Source organism: Sminthopsis crassicaudata, chromosome 4 (genome assembly GCF_048593235.1).
Source record: "Sminthopsis crassicaudata isolate SCR6 chromosome 4, ASM4859323v1, whole genome shotgun sequence".
In the NCBI taxonomy this organism is placed as follows: domain Eukaryota; kingdom Metazoa; phylum Chordata; class Mammalia; order Dasyuromorphia; family Dasyuridae; genus Sminthopsis; species Sminthopsis crassicaudata.
Window position 1 is genome coordinate 221,589,303 of NC_133620.1, and position 25,078 is coordinate 221,614,380.

The 25,078-nt window shown below is 35.2% G+C and overlaps 1 protein-coding gene across 1 annotated transcript in view; it reads left to right on the forward strand.

Moving 5' to 3' along the window:
* Window positions 1-14,138: 14,138 nt before the first annotated feature.
* RRAGD (Ras related GTP binding D) overlaps window positions 14,139-25,078 on the forward strand; it is a 90,631-nt gene continuing 79,691 nt past the window's right edge. Inside the window, exons 1-2 of the mRNA XM_074310305.1 lie at window positions 14,139-14,261; window positions 14,456-14,515. The gene's annotated coding sequence lies outside the window, so the exon portion shown is untranslated. The remainder of the gene's footprint in view (window positions 14,262-14,455; window positions 14,516-25,078) is intronic.

Consider the following 25,078-nt stretch of genomic DNA (forward strand, 5'->3'; position numbering starts at 1 on the left):
TACTTTTTCCATCTCTCTATCTCATGCTGATTAAAGAATAAGGTGATTATTATATAATCATATAGTAGAAAATATAATCAAAATAGATCTACCAATCCATACAAGAAAAATCAAGCTGGTAAAGAATTCATATGTCCTAAATATACGAATTACTGAATTATTCTAACTATATATCTTAAGTAAGATTGTAAATGGTCAGTGAGTTAGCACTAGAAATGAAAATAAGAAAGGTAGAGATGATCTCTGAAGGAAAAGAGAGAGTAAATGCAAGCTATTATCTATCACAAAAGTACATTTTTTGAACATCATATTTTCCTTATGATGCTATATAGTTGAAAATAATGAAACATTCTCATTATCATTTTTCATTCATCCTATTAACCTCCTTAATTTCATGTACATGTCTCAAAGGGAGACAAAAAGTTATATGCTGAGTGTACATAATTAAAAGGATCTGTGTATATTTTTATATTCACTTACAGTCTCCCCATAAGAATGTATGGATACATTCTTGGATGTATAATATGGATGCATGGATAGTAGTGTTCAGTTCATTTCTTGTATTTGTATTCACAACAATTAGTACAATATCAAGCACACAATAGGAGTTTAATAAATATTTACTGATTGACAGCATTTTAAGGTTTGAAAAGCATTCTGTACAACCACCATATAAGATTGATAGTACAACTCTAATTAAGATCTATATGTGAGTCATCCTAATCCCATGTATCATATCATGAAGATAAGCTTTGTCCTGTATTAATCATTGTGGCCACTTCAAATGCCCTCTCTTCATTTAGGATGCAGTTCAAACACCGTACTTTGCATGAAATCTTTCCTTATCCACCAACCGCTATTACCACCCCCCAAAAAAAAATCTGTTTTGTCTATAATTGTATTTCTTAATTTTATATATTACTGTGTATGTTTTTATATTCACTTGTAGTCTCCCTCTTAAAAATGTAAGTCATGGAATGTAGAATTTATTTCATTCTTTACATTTGATTTCACAATGACTAGTCCAGTGTCTAGCAATGAGTAGGAACTTAATAAATATTTACTGATTGAATGATAGCACTTTAAGGTTTGAATAGTATTTTGTATAATACCCTATAAGATAAATGGCACAACTCTAATTGTTGTACCATTGCAAATGGGAAGACCCAGGGCAGATAAATTGCCCGTGGTTATATAGCTGGTAAGTATCTAATGTGGAAATCAAATTCATGTTCTCCAGACTCTAAATCCAAGACTCCTTTTGTAGATGATGCTGGTTCTCCATATCTCCTATGAGTTTTAATGTAAAGACACAGGGAAAAATAAAAGGAGAGAAGGGAAGAGAACAAGTATTTATTAAGTGCCTACTATGTGCTAAGCATTTTACAAATATTTTTCATTTGATTCTTACAACAGCTCTGTGAGGAGGTAATAGTTAAGGAAATTAAGGCAGAAAGTTGTTATGACTTGCTCAGGATCATACAGCTAAGGTTTGAGGCAGATCTTCCTAACTTCAGGCCCAAGGCTTTATCCTCTGCTTTTCCTAGCTATTTTGAAACTGGAAACACAAATTGAAAACAATTAGAAATGTAATTAAAATGACAAATAGAATTAGGGTTAGAAAAAGATTTAGAATTAGTATTAGAATAGAATGAGAAGATAAGTTATCATTAACATTTATGGAAAGAAATAGTCATGAATCCAGTGAAGTATCCAAAAGAAATAATGAATAAGTATGACCACCCATCAGAGAAAAATATAATTTCAAAAATAATTTGGCTTTGTAATACATTTTCATTATAAATTCACAGTAAAGTGTCTTTCTAGTTGTATTTTGCTTACATTGATTTATAACTAAGCAGCAGTTTCTGCTTAGTGTAATAGAGATGGCTGGCCTTGGCAAAACAAATCCCTTCATTGACTGTGTCCAAAAAGAAATATATCTGAATCTGTAATCTGAGCCCATAACATCTCTCTCAGGAGGTATGTAACATGCTTCATTGTGATTCCTCTGGAATTACCTCACAGAGATGTTTTAAGGATCAAACAAAATGATATATAATAATAATAACAATAACTTGTCAGACTTAACTGGTGTCCACAATCACTATACTTTAACACTGTCACACAAAAATTAGCAATAAGATTTTAACAGATGTTGCCATAACAAATACTGATAATTACTGATTGACATATAAGAAAAGCTTTTGAAATACAGAAATCTTCAGAAATTCTTTTTCATAGTGACACCCATCTTCAAAATCTTCTCAGCTATTTCAGAATGCTGGAGATTATAGGTAGAGACACTTCCCTTGCCAATGAAATAGCAGTAAAAGGTTGAAATATCAATAGTTCATGAATGTAAATGTTATTTCCTACAAAATTATCAGAGACTGAAGCTGGGAAACCACACAGATTTGCTGAATCTTTACGGAGAAGTTCTCATGCAAATTTTTTTAGTGTGGCTTCAAATATGTTTTAACCAAGAATTTGAAAAAACTAAAATTATGCAAAAACAGGATGGGCTCCATTTCATCCTGTCCAGTAAGGTCTGCGACTGGAGTTGTCCCCAAGATGATTCAGTTAACCTATAGAAGGTGTAAACTTACATTCTAAAACTTCAATTATAAAAAGAAGTTATTTTATCTATTTGTGTAACACTATATAAAACAAAGGGAAAAAAAAAACAAAACAAAGGATAGCAATTTGTCCCAGGAATGTTTTCTGAACTCCTTTGGAATAATGATAATGATAATAATAATAGTACCAAAAACTATAAGAACATGACCTATTGGTTGAAGATAAAAAAGAACATTTTCTTTTTTATTTATTTATTTAGAATTTTTTTCCCCAGTATATATGCATGAGTAATTTTCTTTTCTTTTTTTTTTTTTTACAATATTATCCCTTGTATTCATTTTTCCAAATTATCCCCTCTCTCCCTCTACTCCCTCCCCCTGATGACAGGCAATCCCAAACATTTTACATGTGTTACAACATAACCTAGATACAATATATGTGTGTAAATACCATTTTCTTGTTGTACATTAAGTATTAGATTCCGAAGGTATAAGTAACCTGGATAGATAGACAGTAGTGCTAACAATTTACATTCACTTCCCAGTGTAAAAAAGAACATTTTCAAAAAGCACCAGAAATACCTCAACAAACAAGAGCAATTTGTTCTTAATCCCATTCTCAGTGAATAAACTGCCTGAAAACTACCTAACATTTATAATGTCTTTGCTGATTACTTCAAAGATTTTGACTCCATTCTACACTGATGGCTTATTCATATACTACAACTATATACATATATTAATAAACTTCAAATATATGAGTTAGACCCACATATAATGAGAACTAAAGTATTCAACGTTCATTAGGAAAAAAGTTCTCTATTTAAAACTTACCACTAACACAATAGGGTAAAAAAACAATTAATATAAAAAGTGGCATTTTTCAAAGAGATAATTTAAGCCCATTATAGTTTTAAACCTACCACCTGGCTCAAAGCTATTATTTTTATCCCTCCAAGGAAAAAATGGAAATTTAATGAAATGGTGGACTTTTCAGGTATTCCTGTGAGGGGGGACTTTTTTTTAATAGCCTATTATTTTCAAAATACATGCAAAGATAGTTTTAAATATTCACCCTTGTAAAATCTTGTGTTCCAAATTTTTCTCCCTCCCTTCTACCACTCTCTCCAATAAATGTTAAACATATACAATTCTTCTACATATACTTCCACATTTATCATGTTGCATAAGAAAAATCAGATCAAAAAGGAAAAATAAATGAGAAAAAAGCAAAAAGCAAGCAAACTGCAACAAAAAAAATGAAAAAAAAAAAACTATGTTGTAATCCACGTTCAGTCTCAACAGACTTCTTTTTGGATGCAAATGGCTCTCTCCATCACAAGTCCACTGGAATTGACTTGAATCACCTTGTTGTTGCTGTGTACAATATTCTCTTGAGTCTACTCATTTCATTTAGTATTAGCTCATGTACTCTCCAGGCCTTTTTGAAATCCTGCTGATCATTTCTTATAGAACAATAATATTCCATAACATTCATACACTATAACTTACTCAATCATTCCCCAACTGTCAGATATCTACTCAGTTTCTGGTTCCCTGCTGCTACAAAAAGGGCTGCTACAAACATTTTTGCACATGTGGGTTCTTGTCCCTTTTTTACGATCTCTTTGAGATACAGGTCCAATAAAGTAGCTAGATAAAAATGTATGCACAATCTGAGAGCCCTTTGCTCTCCAGAATGGTTGGATCAGTTCACAATTCCACCAACAAGGTGTCCTAGTTTTTCCACATCCCCTCCAACATCTTTTACTCTCATCTTAGCCAATTTGAGAAGTGTGTAGTGGTACCTCAGAGTTGTCTTAATTTGCACTCAAATCCATTATTATCTCACCTAAAAAATAACTAAATATGTCTTCAATTTAAAGAAGTCAATTTAAAACATCTTAGCAATTATCTAATTTACTAAGATGAGATAAAATATTGTTCCATTGAAAAATTGATAAAAATAAATCCTTTATTCAATGACATATACCAATAACATCAAAATATGAGTTGAACTTGATAAATGTAAAATTTTCAATGTATATCAAAGAAAAATTGATTGTAAGTTTCAAATGCAGAACCAAAGGTTCTTTGAATCAATAAATTAATGTGATATATTACAAATACTTACTCTTCCCAGGAAAGAAAAAATAGAATAGAATAAAGTTATCAAAGGTGAGTCTGAGGCTGAATAGGTTAAGATTTATAGCTGTCCTGAAATCAAATCTGGAAAGGACACATTGAAAATGATTAATACTTAAGCAATACTAGTTTTCATGTGCACTTTCAAAATAGATCATAACAAGTTTGAAAAGTAACCTTACAAAAACCCAAACAATATTAAATAAATACAGGGCCCATCAACCTTAGCTAACTATATAGTAAGGCTAATGCTTTTTCACCAAGAAAAAGGAAAAAGAGGACTGACAGACATTCTTATGAGGTCAAAACCTGTCAGAAATATTTTTAGAAAAAAAAGCAGATACCACCTCATCAAGAAATGGTAAAGTGCTGGTAATAGACGTAAGCCAGTAGATTTGTTAAATGAAACCAAAAGAAGCTCAGTTCTGGATGAAACCTATGAAATGGCTTAAGATCCAAGACCAGTATCAAAGAGCTTCCAGGGGCTATATCTGCATCCACTCAGCCAATGTGTCAGCAAAATAGCACCAAACAAAAGGCGGAGTCATGTGGATTAGTTTGTGGAAATAAGAGTTTTTGAAGGCAATTCAGGACCAGGCCTGGAAAAAAAAAAAAGCCACTAAAAATGATGGAAGTTTGTCTTTAAAGAGCCTAGATGCAGTGATTAGAATATAGTAACACAAGGAAAAGACATTCAACATTCCACTACAGACTGTAAAAATTTAGTACTTACCAATAAAATACTTAACAAGACATGCTCTAGCAGCTAGTGTTAAACATGAGACACTCTTTCATGGAATAACATGACAAATGCTCATATTACAGACACAAACCTCAAAATATCTTAGAAAATCAAACCAATACAATGTACCAGAACTGAGCCATCATCACACACTAAATTAGCACCAACCATTACCAGAGCATAACATGAATCTATAAACACTTAAGAACAATATTCTTAATAGATAGTTCCATGTCAAGTAATCAGTCTCCAAGCTACAGGAAAGGAAATGTTTTAATAACACAGAGACCTAGGAGAGGAGATCAAAAATCATGTGGGAACAAGATGGGATATGTGTGTGTGTGTGTATATATACAGACATATGTGTGTGTAGCACACATAAATTCTTGCTGTTCTCTCTGATTATAGAATTATATTGGGAATGCTTTTGAGTTTTCTTGTACAAAATGATATGTACATGAATAATATATATCTGATTGCTTCCATCTTAGGAAGTAGGGAGAGAGGCAAAAAAGGAAAGGGATAGAATTTGAAATAAAGAACTTTAAATTAAAATGCTATAAGATTTTTTTAAATAAGACTAAAATAAAAAAGAATAACCAAACAAGGCATTTTGCCTATTGTAAATATTCAAATTAATTATCAAGGACATATGAAGAAAACATTATCTACATCCAGAAAAGGAACTGATAGAAGTATATATAGAATAATTTTACATAGATACATATGTAGATATTATGTGTGTGTGTTTATATATGTGTGTGTATGTCTAATGGTAGCAGGCAGCAGAGAGGGCAAGGAAGACTAAAAAGAAATTTACATTATAATTTTATTATATATTTAATAGGAATAACAAAGTTGTATATAATAGATTTGCAGTTTTGTATGCAATCATTTTCATAATGTTATGTTATAAAAATGCCAGCTTTATTCCATAAATTTATAAATTTTACATATATATATATATATATATATATACACATATACACATTATATATATTAAGCTCTTCACAGGTGTTTCATGTCATGCTCATAACAATCTTGTGAGCTAAATGCTATAGATATCTGTTTTGTAAAGTTGAGAAATCTGATGTTTAGAGATTAAGTGATTTTCCCAATAACAAAAATGATTATGAGGCAGAATGAAAACTCAATTAGTCCTGCCTCCAAGTGCAATACTCTTGCTTTGTTATTATAAATTAATAAACTTTAAGATTCAGATATTCTCCAAATGACTTCAGTGTACCTCGGAATCTGTACATATTCTATCCATATTTCTAACAAATATTTTTAAATGGATGTACAAATTTGATTAATCTGTTTTATAAGAACTAATGTCAGGTGTATCATTTTAATAAAAAATGTTTTAGTGTTCTTTTTGCATTCTGAAATCTTAATATTTCTTTAAAATGAAATTGTTTTATTTTCAAATCTAATCATGCTACTTTTAAAAAATAATTCTAATCAAAGATAAGATTTTGAACTATTCACAACAATAGCAGAACAAAGTGCTACAGCAAAACTCAATGGACAATATATTAATTATTGAACAAAGTAAACTCAAAAAGTAGGAGATGAACAGAATATGAGGAAAAATAAATAGGCAGATGTAAAAGTTGAAAAAATACATGTGTAATAAGTGTTGTAACCCCATGAAGCATGCAGGAGTGTGAGCTATGTTGTCCTTGTCACCTCTGTGGAAGCATGCTCACCTACAAAAGACCTGTAACTTTAGAATGATGCAATAAAAATAAGATGTTCCCCTAGTCCCTCATCCTGTGATGGCATAAGGGGGAAGAAACAGATACAGCTGGTCCCTAATATAGGACGAGTAGTTCACTCAGTGGTCTTTGAAAAAAAAAAGTTATTCTGCGTTCTCTGTCTCTCCTATTTTTCTTTCTTCCTCCATCCTTCCCCTCTTCCCTTCCCCTTTTCTCTTGTTTTGATTCTCCAGGTATTATCACATAACTCTAGCACTTCTTATGAGAGATGCCATCACAGTAACTACTCCCACGCAGCAGATATGGCTGGTATTTAGTTTGGTGAGCTTGAGCCTAGACTTCTTTGGTTGCTTCCTTTGTGTTTCTGTGTTTATCTGCTTTGTGTTTCTTTATCTAACCATAGGTGACCAACCCCTATCAAAAATTGTTCATAGCAGTCTTGGAAATAGAGTCCTCAGTATACTATGTGGTCTCTTTATATTCACTATAGTTTGATGATCACTGACAAGAGGCTAAATTCAAATGATGGCCTAGCTTGTCAAAAGACATGGATCTGGACAGAACTGTTTGGACAGAATAGAACAGAAGTGAAATACTTATGGGTCATGTATATTAAGCGCTTCTTTCTAGTTCATCTTTAGATGAGATAAAGAGCTTTTCTTTACCTCATGAATGTTATATATTATCATTTTTTAATTCCTCCAGTTTTCTTAAAGAAAGTTCTAGATATGAGCTCAAACACTTCAGCTTTAATTTTCTTCAGGGCTTCAGGATCAGAGTATAAGGATCAGAACAAATAAGACAATAATCTAATTACTCTTGGAAGTCAGGCTCCCTTAGACTTGAATCTGGCCCAAAGTGGGGACCCTTAATGAAGGAGTAAGAAAGCACTACCCTCTATTCTATTTAGTGGTAGTAACTATTAAAAATATTATATATATATATATATATGTATGTATGTATGTATGTGTATATATATATAAATATATATATATATATATATATATATATATATATATATAAAATAAAATGGTTAGGAATATATTTTGTAATTAAAATATAAAATGAAATCTCTTTCATCTACCTCCTCTCCTCATAAGTTATCACTTCTTGCCTACACTATTGCTAATACCTTCCCAACTGGTCTCTTGGCTTCTAGTTTGTCTGACCCACTTCCAAATTCGTGTGCCCAAATCAAGAAAGCTATCTTCCAAAAGTACCAATTTGACCATATCACTCCTTTGCTCAAAGACTTTCCATAGTTCCTCTCTTCCTCTGAGATGAAATATAAATTTCTCAAATGCCTTTAAAGCTCTCCACAAATTGATACAAGCTTATCTTTTGAGGCTTATTTTACACTATTCTCTTTCATTCTCTAGTCAAATTGGATTAACTGTTCCTTGGACTTGATCTCAAGGATCATACAGTTTATTGGCAGACAATATTTTCATAAATAAATATATGGAAAATGAACACAGGATAAATTTTTTGTGGTCTAGAAAGCCTTCATTTAGGAGGTATCACTTGAGCAGAATTAGGGGGAATTTTATTTTATTTTTAAATTTCCATACTATCTTATTTTTCCAATTACATGCAAAGATAGCTATCAATATTCACCCCTGTAATATTTTGAGTTCCAAATTCCATCCCCCACCCAAGACAACAAGCAATCTGGTATAGATTATATCTCTCCCTGGATGCAGATGACATTTTCCAGTCCAAGTTTATTGAAACTGTTTTAGATGACTGTATAGTTGAAAAGAGCTAAGCCCATCATAGTTGGACATAAGACAGTCTTGCTGTTATGGTATATGATGTTCTCCTGATTTTGTTTACTTCACTTTGAATCAGTTCATGTAAGCCTTTCCAAACTTCTCTGAAATCAATCTGCTCATCATTTCTTATAGAACAGTATTATTCCATTACATGCATATACCATAACTTATTCAGCCATTCCCCAATTGAGGAGTATCCACTTAATTTCTAATTCCCTGCCACCACAAAAAAGGTGCTAAAAACATTTTTGCACATATGGGTCCTTCCCTCTTTTATAATATCTTCTGGATACAGAGTAAATAGTGGCAGTCCTTGCTGGATCAAAGATTTTCTAGCCTTTGGGCACAGTTCTAAATAGTTAAGCAGAATTTTCAAGAAAATGTATGATACTGAGAAGCAAAAGATGGAAGTACATTCCTAGAATAAACAAAGGCTAGTATAGAGGTTCAGAGATTATGTAGAAGGAACAACAGGAAGGCCATTCTGAACCAGATTGTAATAAATGAGAATGTACTTGCAGTCCCTGACAATTATAATCATCATTTAACTAGAACTTATTCATCCAGAGATCCCCATAATCTTCTCTTCAAAAAGCACATCTGAAGTACCAAGAATCCACAGCGGATCAGAACTCTTCCATGGGTAGTATTTTCCCCATTAGAATGTGAGATTTTTCTAAAGAATTCTGGGAAATGAGTGTGAACCATTACATAGAATTCCCAATCCCTCTATTTTTTATTTCCTTCAAAGGCTAATTGTACATTATTTCAAAGTCTGATTCTTCTTGTGCAGCAAAATATCTATATGGACATGTATAGATATATTGTATTTAACATATTTAACATGTATTGGTCTACCTGCCATCTGGGGAAGAGGTGGAGAGGAGGAGGGGAAATAGTGGAACAAAAGATTTTTCAACTGTCTATGCTGAAAAATTACCCATGTATATATCTTGTAAATAAAAAGCTATAAAAAAAGGAAATAAAATCCTTAAATCTAAAAAAAAAAAAAAAGAATGTGAGCTCTTTGAGAACAAGAACTAACTCAAATAAAAAATACAAGTGGGAAATTGAACTAACTTTTAAAATATAGAGAAAGCCCTAGAAGGAATTCTTATTATTCTCCCCAAGCTTCCAGTAATTCAATGGAGGAAAGGAGAGTGAAGAATTAACAAATAAATGCAAAATATTAGCACAAAGGGAAAGCTGGAAAAAAAACCAAAACTATGTAGAACAAATATAAACAACAAAAAATGTTGTAAGCCACCTTTTACTACAATAGACATCAAAGCTATTCTGGAGTACTGTCCATCCTAATATTCAACATAATAAGTCTTCTACCCCATTGTTCTAATAGGTATAATACCTCACTTATATTCAGTAATAAAGACTCAAATACAAAGAGTCACAATACATTATGCTACATTGTAAATGTGCTTCAGTTCATCATCATCATCATCATCATCTAATCTTTTCTATTAGAAAGAAGTAAGAAGTTTAACAACAAATCATGATGTGAAAATGTGGAACAACAAACATTTATTAAAAATAGCTACTGTTGCTAAGTACTAAGAATTCAAGATGAAAAGGAATAGCACAAGCCCTCAAGGAGCTTATAATCTATTAGGGGAGACAAGTTTTTTTATACTTTTAATGGTTCTAAACTTAGCAAAAGACATTTTACTTCACAGCAGGTGTATGGAATAAATCTACACATCAGTATATTTCTCTTTGTGTGTACTCCTTTAAAATTTTATGAAAAGGACATTTAGGGGAATTCAATCATATTTTGCAAGTATTTCCTCAACATTTTTCAATCTGTTTCAGTCTGAGACCCACTTGCCAATTTTCTTAGAGACATAAGAATAGTCTCTCCCTCTCCTAATCGAACCAGCTATCTGCCTTCCTCCATCCATTAAAGCTATTGGCATCTCAACCAGCCCAGACTCATGCAAAAGCTGGCAAACAACAATAAGGGAGAGATAGAAGATCCTGTGAAAAACATCCATAACACTTGCAGTCTTCAAAATTTGCCACACATTAATGAAGAAAAATCACTAACTAGTTAGATAGCTCATAATTTCAAGGAATTTTGTGGTAGATTCTGTTGTAAACTGTTAGATCCTCTTGTGATTTAAAAAAAATCTCTAACATCTCTTTCCTGAATTCAAAATTATGGGTCTTCTTACATAATGGCACTTTGTAAGTAGCATATAAAGGTGAGAAGAGGTGATATTTATAGTATGATGGTAAAGGCACCAGACCATAAGTCAGTCTACTCTAAACTTTTCCATTTTGAGCAATTCACTTAATACCTCAGGCCCTCAGTTTTCTTCCTTTGTAAAATGGAGGGAATTGAACTAAATAATATCCAAGGTCCTTTCAGTTACTTGGCACAGAAGAGTACTATAACTTCTGTCAGAAAACTTATGTTAAAATTTCCTGTTTCATTATTGTGAGAGACCTGAGACTCTGGACAAAAATCACTCAACTCAGTTTCCTCACTGGTAAAATTGGGCTAATACATGCTGTATTTATATCAAAAGGTTGTTATTGAAAGGAAAGCACTTTTCAATTCTTTATATTCTAATTCTGTGATAAGGATCTTGCTTAGTTCCAAAATATGACTTCCTAACCATATTTCCATCACCCTCACCAATTCCTGTCCTTATCTCTAGGTTAACTCTATTGTGAGTTCATTCTGATATATCCTCATTCCCTCTCCCAATATAATGTACTTGTCTATGGCTCAATACACCTCAAAACTTCCCTGGAAATGAAATTTTTTATTCTAAAACAAGTATAACAAGTTGATTAGATAGAGCAGAAGTTCTTAAATTTTTCCACTCCCAATCCCTTTTCACCAGAAAAATTTTTATGCTTCCCAGTTATACAAATCAAACATTTACTGAAAATAAATCATAATTTCTCTTCTTTCCCCTCCCCCCCATTCAGTTGCAATCCCACTTAGGGTCTTGACTTAGTTTAATAAGCTTTGAGATTGATCACAGTGAATCATATGAATATTTTATACAAAAACTATTAGACCTAATAACCATAATAATAAGAATCTTAATCAAAACTGCTTTTGAAAGGATCTTACAGTGGTAGTCAGTTAGATGTTTAAAATCTTACACAATATTCCTGAACAATTTGCATGAAAATAATCTACTACACAGGGAAGCAAATTTTTTTCTTATAATTCTTTCAGAATTGAAGTAGAAGGTTTTTTGTTTTGTTTTTCATTTGCACGTTCTGGATAGTTGGATGAGATTTAGCCTCCACAAAACTGGCTCAACACACCCACCTATCCCAACCCAGGGTTAACAAATGAAGGAGGGAAAAAGCCTTCAGTTACAAGAGTTATGAACAAAACAGAGAACTGAACTTCAAATCTTTTTAAAGTTTTCTTTCTTTTTTTTCCCCCTGTGGTTTCTGCCTCATTTTCAAGCATGCTTTTTTCAGTGTTTGTTTCTCAGTTAACAAGTTCTGTAAGACTTATATAAGCAGGTCTTTGTGAAAATGTTTATTTTTTTTTCTCTTGAGAGGGCTTCTCAATAAAAAGGAAACATGTATGAACAAAAGATTATCATGTTAGCATTGCTCCCCCTCTTCCCAAACACCTTCCCCCTCAAAAAAAAAATCCCCCCTCCCAAATAGCTCATTAACTATGAAATACATTCTTGGCTGACTTTACTGTCACCTCTAAGTCACAGGGAGCAGCGAAAAGATACAGGAAACCTCCCCCCGCCGCAAGCCAAACCAAATACAAACCAAATACCCTCATGGAGCAAACTAGCTGAAGTACTTGGTTACCACAGCCCAGGGAGATGACACCTGATGACTCTATAAACTTCAATGCAGCCAGTGGGAAAGAATAGCTTTACTCAGGGTGGCTTCCAAATCTCCTATCTTCCAACCCGCCAGGGAAAGAACAGCAGCATCCATTCAATCCCCCTCCCTATAAGGGGATTTTGAATAGGCCGTGTTTTGAAAAGTTCCGAGTGGAGAAGAGAGTGGTGTTCTGAGGAGTAAAGCTGTCCCCACCTCTGCTTCCTGAGGCCTCCAAGAAAAGAAGTGCGATTTATGCATACAAAAATAAATTACCAGAGCCTCGGGAATTCTGGATGAAACCAAGCGGATCAAAAAAGACACAAACATATTTTCCTTAACAACAAGCAAGCGCCTCCTACGGTGTGTCACAACGTGAACTTAGATGGAACTGCAGCAACCCCGGTCCTCAAAGAGCTTACGTTCTACTGGGTGTTGTCCCTCATAGCAGGGATTTTTAACCACTTATGCAACCTGGAACCTTTAGTAGTCTTTTGAAGCCTATGGATGCCCCATTCAGAATGTTTTTAAAGGTATAACACGAAATACATAGGATTAGTAAGAAAATTATACGGAAATATCCTTATCTACGTATTTTATAAAAACAAGTTCAAGAATCTTAGGTTAAGCACTTTTGCAAAAAGAGTTTCCAACTCCAGCTACGGCTACAAGTTTTCAGAAGTGTGTAGGGGCAGAAGATGAAAAAGTTTGAAATTCCGAGAAAAGTTTTAAATTCTCAGTAGGAAACTAAGGGGAAACGAAGGAAAAAACACATACCCGCACCCATCGCCCACTCTGGATAGTCTGGAGGGCTTTCCGGGGATCCCAGCAAGAGGGGGGAGGAGGTCTTTAAGCCCTCCACGGACAATCATTCAACAGGTGGGAGGGGGAGGTGTCTGACCTTCTAGCCTACTTCTGCTCTCTTGCCCCGAGGAGCAAGGACCGGGAGGAAACGGGGGGGGGGTTTGAGTGGGAAATGGAGTAAAGGAAGTGGGGGGACATTACTCTGTACCTTTCTCTTCCATAATCATGCAGGCATCCGCTCCGCCAGGGCTTACGATGCAGGAAACTGGGGAAGTGGCTAAAGAAAGGAGCAGCCCGCCCGCTCGCTCCGAGGGCCCCTCCGGACCTGGCTCGGCACAGCCGGCCCTACTCCACCGTCTCCAGCCAGGCCCCCACCTCTCAGCAGCAGCAGCAGCAGCAGCAGCCCTCTCTCTCAGCAGGTTACCTGCTCCCAGCCCCTCCCTCCCGTGCCCCGCCCCTCTCCTCTCCGCCTGCATCCTCCCTTCCCGGGAGCACGGAGTTCTTTGATTAAGGAGGCAGCGCCCCCGCGTGTCCGCGGAGCGGGGAAGGAGCAAAGTGAGGAAAATGGAGAGGATAAAATTACACCCACCCCAACTGGCTATTATTCTCCAAGTGGCAAAGTGAATAGGCCTGGAACATAGGATCTTCAGTCTAGAGCTCAAAGGTGCCTTAAATGATTATTCGCTACAACCCACCCGTTTTTTACGGATAAACTGAGGACCTGGAATGTGAGATGATGATCATGTTATTAAGGGCACTAATAAATAGAGTCTGGATTCAAAGAAGCTGTGATTTGAAAATCTGCACTCTTTTCATACGGTTGCCTGTAATGATGATAATTTTCATTTTCTTTAAAAGTTTAATGTAGCTGTTTGTCAAGACTGTGTAAAGGTAAAGAAATCGGGTTTGAAGGTTCAAGTAAGTCACTTCAGATCCTCATTGATGTGATTTAGGAGAGCAATTTCAACTCAAATGATGTGATTTATGTAGGCACCAAATGTTAGAGTCATGTAAAGAATTCACAATGGCCATTCTCTTTGGCAAAAGGTATTTTTACTTAGAAGAGGTTACAGACAAAATGAAGAAATACAATAGATAGCAGGAATGGTAAATATGAAATAGAGTTGGAAGAACATAGAGTCAGCAAGGAAAGGAGTTTAAAAAATTAATGATGGAGATCACTAACCTTGAAGTCAGGATGACCTGAGTTCAAATTTGGCTTCAGACAGTAAACACATCCTAGCTGTATGACCCTGGGGTAAGTCACTTAACCCCAATTGCCTCAGCAAAATTAAATTAAATTAAATTAATGATGGAAAAGACAAATTTGCTAATGGAACTTAGAATTAACCAAGAGAAAAGGAACCCCTCCTAAAGATGGAGAATGTCCTTAGCTGACAAGCCAGATTCATAGAAGAGTTTAGCAAGCTAAAAGAGTTAGTGAGCTATAAGAAGGAGAAAGACACCATGAAACAAGGTATGGTGAGATGAGGAGAGGCACCACGTGGCATAGGAGAGGAATAAGGAGAAAGAAAGACATCTAGAGGCAGAGTGCCATGGTGGGCTATAATCCCAAAGGCATTCTGCAAAAATGGCATGAATTATGCACAGATTTATAAGGGAAATTGAATCTCAGGGGTTTGTCCTAACTCAGATTTCTGACCCACATGGAAAGATGGGGCTGCCCACCACCTCCAAATGGGTAGAACTATGAGGTTAAATTGATCCCTATTAGTGCCCTTCCCTGTTTGCTTCAAGGAGTAATTCCCTCAATTCCTCAAGACTTCATCACTGATCATCTCTGTTCCTGGAGTAATGAAAGAACAGCTTTAATGGCAACTATTAAACTGACATTCCTAAAACACAGAGCTGATTAAGTCACTCCTCTTCTCAAAAAGCTTCAGTAACTCCTTATTTCCTCTTAGATAAAATAGACTCTTCAGTTTTACTTTTAAAATCCTTCACAATTTGATTCCAATCTATTATTTTAAACTGATCACAAAGTACTACTCTGCCTCACAATTTCTATCTGCCAGTTAAACTGTCCCACTTACTGTTCCTCCTATCCAACATTCCATATACTGTTTCCCATTCTTGGATCTCCTTCTTCACCTGTATTTGATGGAACCCTTAGTTCCGTTAGGTTTTAACTCAAGTAAACCTACAAGAAGACTTTATTGATGAATGCTTCTCCCACATTCATCCTATGTTAGCTATAACTTTGCATGTATCCTGTATATATTTTATATTTACTTATTCATGTGTTGTCCCCTCCAGTAAAATGCAAGTTTCTTGAAAGCAGGGGCTAGCACAATACCTGCTATTTGTCAAATTGAGTTGTCTGACCTTGGACAGTTTACTCCCTATATCCCTCTGAGCCTCATATGCTCTTAAGTAAAAGGAAAAGTTTAGACTAGATAACCTCGAAGTTTCCTTCTAGCTTTAAACCTATGTTCCAAAATTTTAGGGACAAGTAGGTGGTATAGTAGATAGAGTGCCTGGCCCGTGTCAGGAATATTCATCTTTATGAGTTCAAATCTGATCTCATAGTTATTAGCTGTGTGACCCTGAGCAAGTCACTTAAACCTGTTTGTCTCAGTTTCCTCATCTATAAAATGAGCTGGACAAGGAAATGGCAAACCATTCCAGCATCTTTGCCAAGAAAACCCCAAATGAGGTCACAAAGAATCAGTCACAATTGAAAATGATTTAAACAACAACAATAATTATACTAGAAGAATGGAACATAACTGAAATGACTAAACATACTCCCACAATCCTGACAATCCTACCCTGAGAATGGGTAATGAAAGTGTTAAAGGACCATATTATAGATTTGTAAACAGAGGTTCCAAAAAAATTATAAGGAAGGGAAAATGAAAGTTTAGTAGTCAGAATAAGGAAGGTTTATTAATTATAATAGCTGACATTTATGTAGTGATTTAAAATTTGCAAAGCACTTTGCATACAGTATCTAATTTGATTTCATCCAATTTTCAGGGCAGGGATTGCCTCATTGTTTACTTCAGGAGATAGCAACACATTTTTTTCTATGAGTAGGCATAGAGAAAGAAAACAGTTCCTTAGCTCTTTTCCACCTATTTCCTAGCACATATCTCTTATGTTCTCAAAGTTACATAGGTAAGAACTGGGCTTGCTTTGTAAAAATGAAATAACAATAACCTCAATGAATAATGAATGCTGATGATTCATGGACACTATTGGAGGCGGGAAATGGAGCCTTTATCCCACAATACTCTTACTTTTCTGACTTCACTGAAGTCACTACACATTAGTCAGGTTAGAGAAATGAGCATGCTCTGTTTATTATCCTGAAATAACCTTAAAGAGCTCTTAAGTACAGAAATGCCTCATGACCCCACAAGGCCAAAAATCTGAGAATGCAATTCAGAATTAGACTAGCTTCTTAAGCCAGTCCTTAATTAGTCTTTAAAGCTTATTTTAACTTTCTTTTACATACCTCCTTTGAAATAGGCCCCTAGTTTCTAGCAAAAAGGAAAGACTAACCCAACCAAATCTACACTATCTAGATCATGAGGTATAAGCATTTTTGTGTTATATACTCCTCTGATATTCTGATGAAGACTTGGATCCCTTTTCAGAATTTTTTTAAATATATAATTACAGAAAACAATTAATTTCAGTTATAGGTTAGATAAAATAATTATTTTTTTTCCATCTAAGCTCATGGAGCCCTTAAATTTAACTTCATGGATCTCTGCTCTAAATTCTGGGGAATAGAGCTTAATTCTCCCTCAAGGTTTCCTCTGGCTTTATTCACATATATCATAAATCCAGGGAAGAGAAGAGGATTTCTCCAGAAGGAGATCAAACACTTTTATTTTCCCCAGATGCTAGGGGAACTAGCTGCCCACCATCCTGTTATCAGCAAGGCTGACATTTATCTGCAGAGGTCTGAAATATCATTAGGTAAAGAACTAAAAAGACTAGGTAACCTTCCCTGAGCCCCTCACTCTGACACATTTTGGTGGTAGTATAATGTTTGCCAGATTGAGTCAAAGTTCCTCAGAGGTCTTGGGGATATAAAGATAAATATGAAGCAATCTCTGTCCTCAAGAAGCTTATATTCTACTATGACAGAGGACACAAAATATACACAGATGAATAAATGACAAATATATACAAAACAAAAGCAACCTAATTATGATGGTAGAAAGGAAGGTGGTTCACTGAGAGTCAAGAGAAGCATTAATTACTGAGGGAATCAGGAAAATCCTCTTCCTATGTAACTTTTATTTCATAATATTTCTTTCCACCTATTCCATATTCCAGCCAAACTAGACTATTCTATGTGGTTTGTTCAAGCCCTCTAGCATATCTGGAATAGATTTCCCTTTCCTATCGTCTCTCCAATTTCAATATACATCTGGTCTATTTGGGCTCCCACGACCCCACTCAGATGCTACCTCTGCTATAAACTCATGATTGCCCCCTCCTCCTTCATATTTCTCTATAGCCCTTTTCTTTGAGGTGTTTTTTGTATTTCTCTTCTTTTTAATTAGAACTGCATGTACCTTTTTCTTTTCCCTACATGAATGTGAACTCCTTGAAATCATGCTTTGTGTCATATCTCACATAGGACCTTGAATAAATTACAGTATTTTATAATCCCTAATATGGATCCTTGCTCCACTGATCAAAATTCCTTCCAATACTCAGAAGACAGAGAGGCAGAATGATATGATAGCTTGTCAGAATATTAGGAGATACCCAATTTTCCAGAGCTAAGATCCAGGAAGCAGGCTATGTCCTGAGCTTGGCAAAACAACAATTCTTTGCACTCACCCTCAGGATGATCTCATCCACAGCAAAATTCCACAATTGGGGCTTATGATTTCCTTATTTCACAAGGGACTCTGACATGAGAGGTGGAACTACAGCCAATATATTGCAGCAGAAAGTGATCAATCATATCTCCTGATACTCTGAATAAATCCCTGCTCTTGTAATTGCTGAGTGAACTGAACCTAGTGCTTTGCTCCTAGTTCCCATCATGCTAACTCTAGTTCTGTATGACCCTTAAGGCTTGAAACATGGCGGCAGCTAGGTGGCAAAGTGGATAGAGCACCAGCCTTGAATTCAGGAGGACCCGAGTTCAAATCTGATCTCAGACACTTAACACTTCCTAACTGTGTGACCCTGGGCAAGTCATTTAACCCCAGCCTCAGAAAAAAAGAAAAAAAAAAAAAGAAAGAAAGAAAGAAAAAAAAAAAAAGGCTTGAAACAGTCACAAGGCTCAATGATTCTAATAACTTGAAGACTGCTCACACAGAATCCAAAAATGCCTGTACATTTGGGCCTGCCATGGGAACTGTTTACTCAAGACCTAAGAATGACTGCCTTGGTTCTATCTTTTTGTGGTTTTCATGCTTAAAAACCTTATCCCTGCCACAAGTAAGCAAGCCCTCCTTCTCAGGATGACTTCTGCTTACAAATATTTTCCTGACTTTGAAATTAAACTTCTGTTTGATTTCTGACTTTCTTGTTTTTAACCTGCTTTGTTCAGCTTTCTTCACGCACAGCTTAGAGGCTGGTTCCATCCAGTTGACAATCTGGACTTGGAGTCAAGAAAATTAGAGTCCAAATCTCACCTCAGAAACTTATTAACTCTGTGAGTCTGGGTAAGTCATTAGAACTCTCTAAACTTCAGTTTATTCATTTATCAAATGGGAATTGTAAATTAGAAACAACTACTCAGCCAGGTGGTACAGTGAATAAAGTGCTGGACCTGGAGTCTCAATGATTCATTTAGCTGAGTTGAAATATGGCCTCAGACATTTACTAGCCCTGGACAAATCATTTAATCCTGTCTGCTTCAGTTTCCTCATTTGTAAAATGCCCTGAAGAAGAAAATGGCAAAGTACTCTAGCCTTATTACCAAAGAAAACCTCAAATAGGTAAACAAAAAGTCAAACATAGCTAAAATGACTGAATAACAGCAAAGGATTTTAAGGATCAAATGAGAAAATGCAAACTTTACAAACTTTAAAGTGCTCTGTAGGTATGAGTTATTATTTATGAATTGCCCTGTGGCCATTCTTTCATTAAACTTTCAGTGATTAATGATTAGTCTTTCAAAACTCATCTAGACTTGTCCTAGAGTAAAAGTATGGTCACCAGGATCATTTTTAAAGTCTTTCCAACTTGATAGATCCTACAGAGCCTGTTACAGCCAAAGTTATCTCCATGATATGATGAAAAAACTTAAATGGAACTCTTGGCACGTGGTAGATATGTAACAGAAATTTGCTGAATTTGTTGAATTCCTTTTCCCTTATCTTTCATAAATAATTACTAAATATGTGATTTCTTCATCTGAAACATCTCTCACTTCTATCTTTTTCTTTCTCCATTACCTTTAACTTAGTTCAAGCCTCCATTATCTCCTTTGACTACATACAGTAACATCCTAACAGGGATTGTTTTTACTTTTCTGCCTCCGAGTGTTATTTATACAACTGCCAAACTAATATTCATCTATGCATAGATTTGATCATTGAAAAAATTTTCATCACCTCCTACTAAGTGAAGTTCAAATTCTTTGTTATTCTAGTTCACAATCTGGGATGCCTCTTTTAAATGACACAGACTCAATCATATAGATTCTCTTGATTTCTAGCTTTGGATCCACTCCCTGGTGAATTGTTGTTTTGTTTTCCTATGTGGAGGCTACTAGAGGCTCAGAATTATACCAATCAGATATCAAATCTCTCAGGGGTAATCATAACTGTTCTCAGATGCTAGTATGCCTCAATGGAAAAGTGGTGCTGACAACCATAGTGCCAGTCAAAGTTGACACCAGGCTGGGGATGTCTATCTTAATTCTCAATCATGTCCATATTCCCACATTTCAAGGCATATTATAAAATTGAATTTAATTCTCTCAGGAAAAATTCCAAACAACCTGGGTGCTGGGAATCCACACCCAAACAACCCTGACAACATGTGTACTGACTCACTATAATAACATTCCCTCACATTTGTACAGTCAGGTTAACCAATTAATCTTGTATACACAGAGCTATAACCTACTAATATTGGTGCCCAGGGCAAACAGCATGAATTTCACAAATTCCAAGCAGCATAAGTTCACTTAAAGGGGGGGGTAGTTAATAAAATGTCTCACAGATAGGTGTTATTAACAATGCTTACCATATTTGGTACGTTCTCTATTTAATGATGCTTGGGGGCATTAAGTTCAATTGTTTATGTAACCTATTTTTTAAATTGTATACTTTTTATAAAAAATTACCCAAAATTTGCATGCCTTCTAAATTTTAATTGCTTGTGACAAAGACACAGTTTCCCTGCCCCAGCGGGGAATTATTTATTCTGATTATTTATTATAATTATCTACATTGTCTCCCCACAAGTCTCCCCACAAAGTCTCCATATTGTTTCCCCTATAAGCCTCATGACAGCAGGCATACTTTTTTTTTTTTAGTTAAAACTTCCCTTCTCTTGATTCCTAAAACAATGCATTGCAGAAAATGTTTAATAAATGTTAATGGCACTGAACTATCACACTTTAAGTTATTATAAGCTCCTTATGAGGAGTGAATTTTCTTATCTTTACCTATTTGTTCCTAGCACTATGTCCCCTGGCACATAGTTGTTGTTTAATAAATGTTTATTCAATTAAACTGAATTAGTGGCATATCCAGGACTAGAACTCAGCTCACCTAAATTCTAGTTTAATGCTCTGGGGAGTTCTGAGCTTTCTGAACATTTCTATCTTCCTGATCAATGACAGCTCTTGCCTTACTCAACAGGCAAGAAAATTCTCTTGGCTACCTCCTTCTGAAGTCCTTACAAGGCATTCCAACTAAGGGATATTAGGAGCTATACCAATTAATCAGGGCCCATAGAGAATTGTTGCCTGATTGGTTCCTGGTAGCTTTCATATGTGATGCCAGCTGGCTTAGACCTTTAGTTTCTTTCAGCAAAATTAATGGGTAATTTTTCTGAGTGCACACAAACAGAGCTAGAAAGAATCTCAGTATTGTTTTTTATGGTGATGTTTTAAAAGCATTAGCAGATGGTTGAAGCCTCTCACAATACAGTAAAACCTTGTTATAGATATCATATCATATCATAGGGTTGAGAACTGAAAGAGACCTTTGAGATTATCTAGTCCAACCCTTTCTTTAATGGATGAAAAAACACTGCTACACAGAGTGGTTCAAATGACATACGAAAGACTAAACAGTAAATAGAGGAGTTGGGATACAAAACAATGTTCCCTAACAAAAGAACAATTAACAGTGACTTCTTAGCAGGAAACCCCTGAGAGGAAATAGACAGTATGTATCTTTGTCTTTTCTTCCCTTCATCACCCACATCTAAATAATTGTTAGGTCCTTTTACTTCTGCTTCTGATAGACATCCACAAGTCACCCTCTTTTTTCTTTTCCATTGCTATCAATGTAGAGGCCTTTCTTATCATCCACTTAGTCAATTATTGTAATAGTCTCCTGAGAAATTTCCTTAACTTCAGGCTTGCTCCTTTCTAAATATCCTTCATATTGTTACCAAATTAATCTTATTTATGCACACATCTGCTCAGTTCACTTCTCTGCTCAACTTCCTTCAACAGCATCTACTAAGTTAAGTAGCATCATACTTCTTTGCTAGTCATTCAAGGATTTCTATAATCTGGTACCATCCTCATTTTCTGTTCTTATATTACATGATATCCACCCAAGCATCTATCCTATATTCCAGCAAAACTGGACTACTTTCTATTCTTCCTCATTGCTGGGACCCTATCTCAGCAAACTATGTCATATCACTAATATTCAATATGTAGATATCTACATCTATCTTTCTATGATAACATACACACACACACACATGTTATCTCCCCTTTAAGAATGTAAACTGCAGGGTAGGCATACCATTTCTATAATACCTGCTCCTGAGAAAGCTGAGATTGGTAGATTGCCTGAGCTCCAGAGTTTTAAGCTGTCAGTAGGTCCAAGCTGACCAAGTGTTCTCACCACTTCTGATATTGATATATGAGCTTCTGGAAGTAGGGGCCACCAGACTGCCAAAGAAGGGAAATAATTACCACAGATCAGTAAAACCTGGCAAGTCATGGCTTCAGTGATAATCACTGATGGGGCTGGATATGATGATGATGATGATTATGATGATGATGATAGTGTCTATATGGCATGTTTGGAAAATGCTTTGCATATATGGACTCATCTTTGTGCATTCAAATTCAACCTTAGTCACATATTAGCTATGTGACTCTGGACAAGTTACTTAACCCTATTTGTCTCAGCTTCCTCTTCTATAAAATGAACTAGAGAAGAAAATGGCAAATCACTCCAGTATCTTTGTTAAGAAAACTCCAAATTGGGTCTATCAAGAGTTGGACACAATTGAATGATACACAAATAATTACACATTATATCATTTTCTCCTCACAATCTTGTATGGTAAGAGCTATTATTATCCCCATTTTTCAAAGGAGAAAACTGAAACAAATAGAGGATAAGTGATTTGGCAGATATCACACAGTATCTGAGGTGGGACTTGAATTCAGGACTGTCCTGACTCTAAAGTCAGAGCTCTTTCCATTATACCACCTAGCTCCCTTCAAAAATTGTGGATTAATTGATACTGTAAGCTGTTCTGCATCTTTGTTTCTTATACTCTTCCTCTAATTTTTGCCTTGAAATTCTTTCCATCACATACATCCCAGTTTATTTAAATTAATACAGGCCCACAGATCAAGAGCCAGAAAATAATAGTTCATTATTGTTTAATATGATTTGTGTAGGTATATGTTTTGTTAACAGGTAAAGGCAAGATGATCTAGGAGGGAGAGAATTCTTTTATGATGCCTTCCCAGATCTTTGTTGTTGTTGTTTGTCCTTCATTCTAGAAGAGGACCATGATATCAGGGAGGTGATGTCATGACATGGAAGTGAATTGGATTTAAGTGAAGGAGGGCTGTGCAAAGTTACTAGTCTCACTTTCTCCTTTGGAAATATATGGGATTCGTGGAAAGATATAGATCAGAATAACTGGAGATGGCCCTGGATGCAGTGGGAGATCATAGCTTTTTTTTTTTTAATAGTTTTTATTTACCAGCTATATGCATGGGTAATTTTACAATATTGACAATTGCCAAACCTTTTGTTTCAATTTTCCCCTCCTTCCTCTCCCCCAGATGGCAGGTTGACCAATACATGTTAAATATGTTAAAGTATAAATTAAATACTATATATATATATATATATATATATATATATATATATATATATATATATATATATGTACAAACAGTTGTTTTGCTGTACAAAAATAATCAGACTTTGAAATAGTGTACAATTAGACTGTGAAGGAAATCCAAAATGCAGGCGGACAAAAATAGAGGGATTGGGAATTCTATGTAGTGGTTCATAGTCATCTCCCAGAGTTCTTTCCCTGGGTGTAGCTGGTTCAGTTCATTACTGCTCTATTGGAACTGATTTGGTTCATCTCATTGTTGAAAATGGCCACATCCATCAGAATTGATCATCATATAGTATTGTTGTTGAAGTATACAACGATCTCCTGGTCCTACTCATTTCACTCAGCATCAGTTCATGTAAGTCTTTCCAGGCCTTTCCGAAATCATCCTGTTGGTCATTTCTTACAGAATAATAATATTCCATAACATTCATATACCACAATTTATTCAGCCATTCTCCAGTTGATGGGCATCCACTTAGTTTCCAGTTTCTGGACACTACAAAGAGGGCTGCCACAAACATTCTTGCACATACCGGTCCCTTTCCCTTCTTTAAGATCTCTTTGGGATATAAGCCCAGTAGTAACACTGCTGGGAGACCATAGCCTTTTAAAACTAAGTTCTTTAAGGGGTCTCAGTCACCTAAGAGATCATCCAAACAGTGATTAAGGCTAGGCAAGAAACGAGGTAGAGAATGATCTCTTTTACCTAGTTTTATACACATACACACACACTTAATATTGTGTGTGTGTGTGTGTGGGGGGGTGTATCTAACCAAAACAGAAACAATTGCTATTTAAATTCATTCTGAGCCAATTAGAGATCAAAACATGACTGACTGGGATTTGACCTGGGACCTATTGTTGGATAATCAATGAGAGCTAAAGTGATTTTGGTTTAAGGCATGATCCTAAGCCCATAAACTCAAGATAAGTGTCATGTTTCAGCAATCAAATTTTACATTCCTTTGGGGAAAGTACCTGCTGATAAGGTATGATACCCTATATGGACAGAGGGAAAGAAAAAGAGAGAAGAAAGAAAAGAGTAAGAAATCAGATCATTATACTCTACCTTCCTGTCTTCTACTATATATAATACATATTTTCACCTATTATATGTTTAGAATATATCATTTTGTTGTATAATATTTGCATGTATATTATAGCCCTATTCTAGACTGTGGACTTCTTTTA